Source organism: Octopus sinensis, linkage group LG5 (genome assembly GCF_006345805.1).
Source record: "Octopus sinensis linkage group LG5, ASM634580v1, whole genome shotgun sequence".
NCBI classification, from domain to species: domain Eukaryota; kingdom Metazoa; phylum Mollusca; class Cephalopoda; order Octopoda; family Octopodidae; genus Octopus; species Octopus sinensis.
Genome location: NC_043001.1, coordinates 49,259,450 through 49,266,949, shown reverse-complemented (window position 1 = coordinate 49,266,949; position 7,500 = coordinate 49,259,450). Strand labels below are relative to the sequence as shown.

The 7,500-nt window shown below is 40.6% G+C and overlaps 1 long non-coding RNA gene across 1 annotated transcript in view; it reads left to right on the top strand.

Moving 5' to 3' along the window:
- The first annotated feature begins 771 nt into the window (after positions 1–771).
- LOC118763667 overlaps positions 772–7,500 on the top strand; it is a 16,936-nt gene continuing 10,207 nt past the window's right edge. Inside the window, exons 1-2 of the long non-coding RNA XR_004999434.1 lie at positions 772–808; positions 3,909–3,911. This is a non-coding gene — a long non-coding RNA (uncharacterized LOC118763667). The remainder of the gene's footprint in view (positions 809–3,908; positions 3,912–7,500) is intronic.

The following is a 7,500-nucleotide window of genomic DNA, read 5'->3' as shown; positions in this document are numbered from 1 at the left end:
ACAGATGTGTGTGTACGTGTGTTTGTGTGTGTAGGAATAGATCGATAGATAGCAACAGACCGACAGACGAACAGAGAGGGATACATACATGTACGTGTGTGCTTATGATGGACAGATGGAAGCACTCCGTCGGTTACGACGATGAGGGTTCCGGTTGATCAACGGAACAGCCTGCTCGTGAAACTAACGTGTAAGTGGCTGAGCCCTCCACAGACACGTGTACCCTTAACGTAGTTCTCGGGGATATTCAGCGTGACATAGAGAGTGACAAGGCCGGCCCTTTGAAATACAGGTACAACAGAAACAGGAAGTAAGGGTGAGAGAAAGTTGTGGTGAAAGAGTACAGCAAGGATCACCACCATCCCTGCCGGAGCCTCGTGGAGCTTTAGGTGTTTTCGCTCAATAAACACTCACAACGCCCGGTCTGGGAATCGAAACCGCGATCCTACGACCGCGAGTCCGCTGCCCTAGCCACTGGGCCATTGCACCTCCACGTGTATGCATATATATATGTATGAAGGGAAAGTTTACGAAAATAAACAAAAGATGAAGGCAGGTGGAGTACAAACAAACAAATGTATTAGTATAGCGCTCAAGAATAGAAATAGAAAAAGTATTTTACGTTTCGAGCCTGCGCTCTTCGACAGAAAGATACACAGAAAAAAAAACAAGGAGAGAAAAAAATGCGTGTAGGAGCTAACGATCTATCATGGCGTCCTGACTTATATGTATGTATGTATGTATGTATGTATGTATGTATGTATGTATGTATGTATGTATGTATGTATGTATGTATGTATGCATGTATGTATGTATACGTCTGTGTGTGTATACATATATACATACATACATATCATTTTCACTAACAACAATCTGTAATGAATATTGTTATCTGAAGAACTACAGGTCACGTGTTAATCTTTTTGTAAATCTTTAATTTTATTAACTGGGATACCAAGTCGTAGTTTGTCTAGAATAGGGCTCACCAAACTATGGCTGGCAGACCAGACCCGGCTCGCGAAGTCAATTCATCCGGTCCGCCGCCGCCGTACTGTACCTTTTGTGTAAGTACCTGCAATGAGAATTAATTTGCCTCTGGTATGACATCAGTGTTTGGAACACCTTATGAGTCAGCATCGGATGAGGTTGACCGATGTACATTTGAAAGCAATTCTATTGGTTGGTTTGCAGCAATTCCAAGGCAAATATTGATGATATCTTAAAAGCTAAACACCAGTTTCAAAAATCCCACTAACGTTTTTTGCAGTTTAGTTTGTGAGATTCGGATGTGTGATGCGTGTGGTCTGGGTGTGATATAACTCTTATTGCTAACGCCGCCTTCTTTGATAACTTTTTGGTGAATAAATATGTTAAATGTCTTTTTGTGCGTGTGTGTGTGTGTGTGTGTGTATGCACTGTATCGTATTAAGCAAAAGGGTTATGCGTCCCGTGCTCGTTGCTCTCTCAGTTATCTGGCCCGCTGTGAAAAGAAGTTTGGTGATCCCTGGTCTAGAATGAATTCTTCTCAAACCGAGCGTTGGTTCGTTCTTGGGATGCTTTGAGCTCTTCAGGGAGCCTTATATGCCAAAGGACTGCTAAGAAAGCATCGAGTGTTTCGAGGGTTCCTGAATGTTTTAGAAATAAAATATTCAAGCTAAGAAACAATTCTTTCGTTGTTTTACTTGCTTCAATCACTTGACTGCGGCCATGCTGGAGCACCACCTTAAATGGGTTTTAGTCGAAGAAATCGACTTCAGGACTTATTCTTTGTAAGCCTAGTACTTATTCTATCAATCACTTTTGCCATACCGCTAAATCACAGGGACGTAAACACACCAGCATCGGTTGTCAAGCAATGGCACGGGAACTAACACAGACACACACATAAGTGTATGTATATAGATATATATATATAAACATACATACGTATACATATAAATATATATATATATATATATATATATATATATATATATAATATATATATATAAACATACATACGTATACATATAAATATATATATATATATATATATATATATATATTATATATATATATAATATATATATATATATAACAATTTAATAAATAAATATATGCATACATACATATATGTACATACTACATTTATATGTATATATACATGCATATATGGGTACAGGAGACCACAAAAAAAGTAGAACACAACGAGAAACGAAAACATAAAAACAAAACAAGGAAACGGACTTTTTTAACAACGAAAAACAGAGTACAAGACATACAACACATGGAACATTCCCCTTCTTCAGCTGCCCCTGTTGCGACTTATTGCGTGTTTCGAAGGTAAGGGGAGGACACGACTACTTTGAAACAATCCTTCCCGCAAAGCAAATTAAATAAAAATTTTGTGGGGGGCTAAAAAAAGGTGACAAGAACAGGACAGTAAAAGCAATACAAATAAAGATAAAATCAGTACAAATAAAGATAAAAACAGCAAAAGACAGGACAAGGAGAAACAACAATAAGGGTTTTTTTAAGCCTAGACGGTGGAAAAATTCATTCGAATGCATTCTGAAGAACGGCTTACGAGGACAGGAGAAGCCGTTGTTGACTTGTTGAAAGCAGTAGTCAGAAAGAAAGTTAGTAGCCCTCTGGTCAGCGACGAGAGGGAGGAAGAGGAGTGAGAGAGAAAGGGAACGGTGAAAGGGAGAGGGTGAAAGGGTGAAAAATAAGAGAGGGAGAGAGACAGGTAGAGAGGAAGACAGACAGGCAGTAAAATGCCATTCAGTGAGTGGGAGCACTGAGTCACATAAGCTTAAGAACCACTATTTTAAATCCACCCAACCTACTCAGGTTTTACCCACTGTAACAGTGGTGTAGAGTGAGTTTTCGCTGCCCGGTGCCGTAACCAAATTCGTCACCAACTCCTTTAAATGTAACTTTACTTCGACAACAAATACATCCGTATACAGTATCCACACTGTGCGGTTTGCACAACCCGCAAATCCAACACCTTACCTCTGAGCTATATTTTTAACAGCATAATTTCCATTAAACATAATTAATAAAACCTCCACACACACAAAACCGGTAGCTTACAATTACACCCTGTTGGTTTCGCACATCTATCAATAAAATTACTTTCTCTTAACCCAGTTTCTAGTCATTATGGTTTATTTTTTTACAAATTTCACTCACCTGTTGTTTTGTGTAATTGACTTGAATTATTCCCAGGAAAATCAAAGCTTTAAAAATCTAATAATGGTTTCCAGTTTAGGCGCAAGGTCAGAAAATTTTGAGTTGAGGCAATTATTCTGTATCTTCGACCGCGGTACATGACTAATAATTTATTTTATCGACCCCAAAAGAATAAAAGACAAAGTTGATCTCGGTGGGGTTTGAACTCAGAACATAAAGAACCGGAACAAATACTGCATGACATTTCTTCCGACGATCTAACGCATAACTGCTCTTAGTAACAGAAATTTTAGGCAAATATTTTATTGACGATACTATCTTGTATAAGGGACAATGTTTTGTGTTTATTTCGTTTACTTGCTGTGTTTGGAGGTATGGTCAGTGTTCAGGGCCATCGTAGGCTCTCCTAAACAATTGAGATTGACGCCATTCATGTTCCTCTAGAGACTCTGGCAGTCTGAAGGGAAGGCCAGTCGTTGACATACAGTTCTAACTACTTCTGTCTGCAGGAAATATTGAGGTGACTTTTAACTGAAACTCAGGCTGGTGTACTGCAACGCACAGAATCACAGGATTTTAAAGACCTCAACCAATGACCACCACCAGTATTTTGGTATTATAATAAACTAAGGGTACTGTGTACAGTAGTGTGTATTGTCACTTCTTTTCATAATTTTTATGAACTGGATTGACACACGCAGCCGTTGTGAAAGTGGTATTATTACAATCAGTAAGTGTAGAATCGGTCGGTTAATATTTACAGACGACATGATACTACTTAGTTCATCAGAAGATAACCTCCGGCGTGTAGTGAATAAGTTCGCTGGAATAGAGGGCGGAGAAGATGTATGGATAACAAAAGACTTCCATTGTATTCAGTAAACTGAGTAAAAATATGGAAATCATGTGTTTGCTCCGGAACAGTAATATCGTTTTTACAGCCTACAGATCAAGGAATACAAACCTATTCACTACACGCTGGAGGTTATCTCCTGATGAGCTAAGTAGCACCATGTCGTCTGCAAAAATCAACCGACCGATCCTACACTTAGTGATTGGAATACCACTTTCACAATGGCTGCGAGTGTCAATCCAGTTCATAAAAATTATGAAAAGAAATGACAATACACACTGTGTAACGCAATTTTTATCCTTGGATAACAACTGTTATTTCCTATTTGCTATACCCCTAGAAAATATGAAGAATGGCTATTTCCTTAAAACTTTGCTTTTCTTACATTTAGTCAAACCCTAAAAAATCCCTCTCAACATATGGCTATGATGCTCCCCCACGACTCCTGCTCATGATAAGAGATGCATATATTGCCAGGCACTAAGGGACATGTTCAAGTGGTTAAGATCAAGCAACTGACAAGGGAATGTGTGATATTGTGCAGAATACTCAGCGACGAATCTGTTTGAAATTTAATGGAAAATAGATCAGTTTCAAAACATTGATGTCCAGGATACGAAAGCAAAGCTTGGAGGGAATAGTAGTCATTTCCTTTGATTTCTAGATAGAAACAAATAGGAAAAAATACTTACTGACCAAAATAAAATAATACCAAAAATGAAATTAAAACTTTGTTACACAGTGTAGTTCGTTTTAAGGTTGTTGTTTATTTTTTCCAGAATCTTTGTGCAAACAATTACAACAGGAGAAAATGCAATTTTATGGGTTAAAGTTTTGAAATATATTTTATATTACAAAAGATGTCATTGAAAATATTCATGAATCAAAGAAAATGACATCAAGCAACACGCGAGTTGTTTGACGTATTTTACCGCACTGTGCTTTTTTATACGCGCTACAGAAAAGCATAATATTTCATTTCTAATTTTAAAATTCTATTCTGTTGAATGATAATTTTAAAAGTAGTTGAACGGTGCACGCCAATCAGTTGAGTGACCTTTCCTTGGATGCGATGTCAGATTTTTGTGTATGTAGCCGCAGTAACGTCCAAGTTCTGTAAGCAACACTCCATTGTGGGTTTCATTTGAACTTAATAGAAGGTTAGTATTTGATGAGGGTTGAAGTATGTTCAGGCTCCGGAGAAGAAAGTCAGTCTTTACCGGTCTATCAACAGGTACCTTGTAGATGTAGGTAGAGTCTACCTACATCAACAGGTACCTTGTAGATGTAGGTAGTCTACCTACTAGTGAATAACATAGTCAGCTGATAATATTTAGCTGAATAACTGATCATTTCGTTAACTTGGTGTATTGATTTCATACCCTACCTTTTTCCTTTGGCACTCCGTCGGTTACGACGACGAGAGTTCCAGTTGATCCGGTCAACGGAACAGCCTGTTCGTGAAATTAACGTGCAAGTGGCTGAACACTCCACAGACACGCGTACTCTTAACGTAGTCCTCGGGGAGATTCAGCATGACACGGAGTGTGACAAGGCTGGCTTTTTGAAATACACGTACAACAGAAACAGGGAGAAAGAGTGAGAGAAAGTTGTGGTGAAAGAATACAGCAGGGTTCGCCACCTACCCGCTGCCGGAGCGTCGTGGAGCTTTAGGTGTTTTCGCTCAATAAACACTCACAACGCCCGGTCTTGGCATCGAAACCGCGATCCTACGACCACGAGTCCGCTGCCCTAACCACTGGGCCATTGCGCCTCCACCATACACTACCAATTCACCAAAAATATACAACACCATCATCACCCCCCAACAAACACCACTACTAACATCATTCCCACAATCATCATCCGTAACAAAAAGCTGAATACAAAGCACCAAGAACAGGAGAATCTTTCTCGATCACTTGATCCATTACTTATGAAAAAAAAAAAAGGAACTGGCGCTCCGTTGGTTATGACGTCTAGTATCCCAGTTGATCCGATCAACGGAACAGCCTGCTCATGAAATTAACGTGCATGTGGCTGAGCACTCCACAGAAACGTGTACCCTTAATGTAGTTCTCAGGAAGACAGAATACGACAAGTCTAGCTCCTTATAGATGTTCCTCATTTTTGCCAGCTGAGACTGGTGGAACGAGAAATAAAGTATCCCGCTCAAGGACACAACGCGTCGCCGGGAATTGAACTCACGACCTTGCGATCGTAAGCCGAATACCTTAACTACTAAGCCACTTGCGTCATTATAACTGCCTTAATCACTCCGTATTGTCTTTAAAAGTGAAGGCGCATGGCTCAGTGGTTAGAGCGTCGAGCTTACGATCGTGAGGTTGTGAGTTCGAATCCCGGACCGGGCTGCGTATTGTGTTCTTGAGCAAGACACTTTATTTCATGTTGCTCCAGTTCACTCAGCTGTAGAAATGAGTTGCGACGTCACAGGAGCCAAGCCGTATCGTCCTTTGTCTTTCCCTTGGATAACACTGGTGGCGTGGAGAGGGGAGGCCGGTATGCATGGGCGACTGCTGGCCTTCCATAAACAACCTTTCTTGGACTTGTGCCTCGGAGGGTAACTTTCTAGGTGCAATCCCACGGTCAGTCATGACCGAAGGGGGTTTCAATATTGTCTTTAAAACAAAAAAACCGATGGGATTGTAAAGGGTTGAAACAGCGTTGATTGTAATTGTCTAAGATCAGAGCAGACTCGGGACAAAACGACAAAGAAGACCATCACAACAAATTCTATAAAAAGGATTACAACGTAACCACTACTATCAATAGATAATCGTCACCATCGCTACTGACCATCGTCGATACCAGCACAAGCACTGTCATCGCCGCCACCTCATTACCGTCGTCGTCGTCGTCGTCGTCGTCGTCATCATCATCTCGTCGTCGTCGTCACCGTTGCACCAACGTCATCGTCGTACTGGTGGCCGTAATCATTGTCGTCATCATCATTACCACCATCATCAACGTCATCATCATAGTCATCATCGTCGTCGTCGTCGTCATCATCATCATCATCATCATCTCGTCGTCGTCGTCGTCATCGTCGTCACCGTTGCACCAACGTCATCGTCGTCGTACTGGTCGCCGTAATCATTGTCGTCATCATCATCGTCATCATTAACATCGTCATCATTACCACCATCATCATCGTCATCATCGTCGTCGGAGTCGGAGTCGACGAATGACGTCGTCGTCATCATCAATAAAATTTGTAAAAATATACCACCACCACCACCATAAACATCCACCATCATTTAAGCATGGCTTATCACCGCACGAATATCATATCAACGCTTAAACCACCACCACCACCACTGCTGCCGCCGACACCATCAACAACAACAACAACAGAAGCAGCACTGCCCTGAACATCCCGTTCAGGTATCGCTAATAACCATAACTACAAACCAATCTCATCACCAAAGTAACTCCTCACACCACTACCA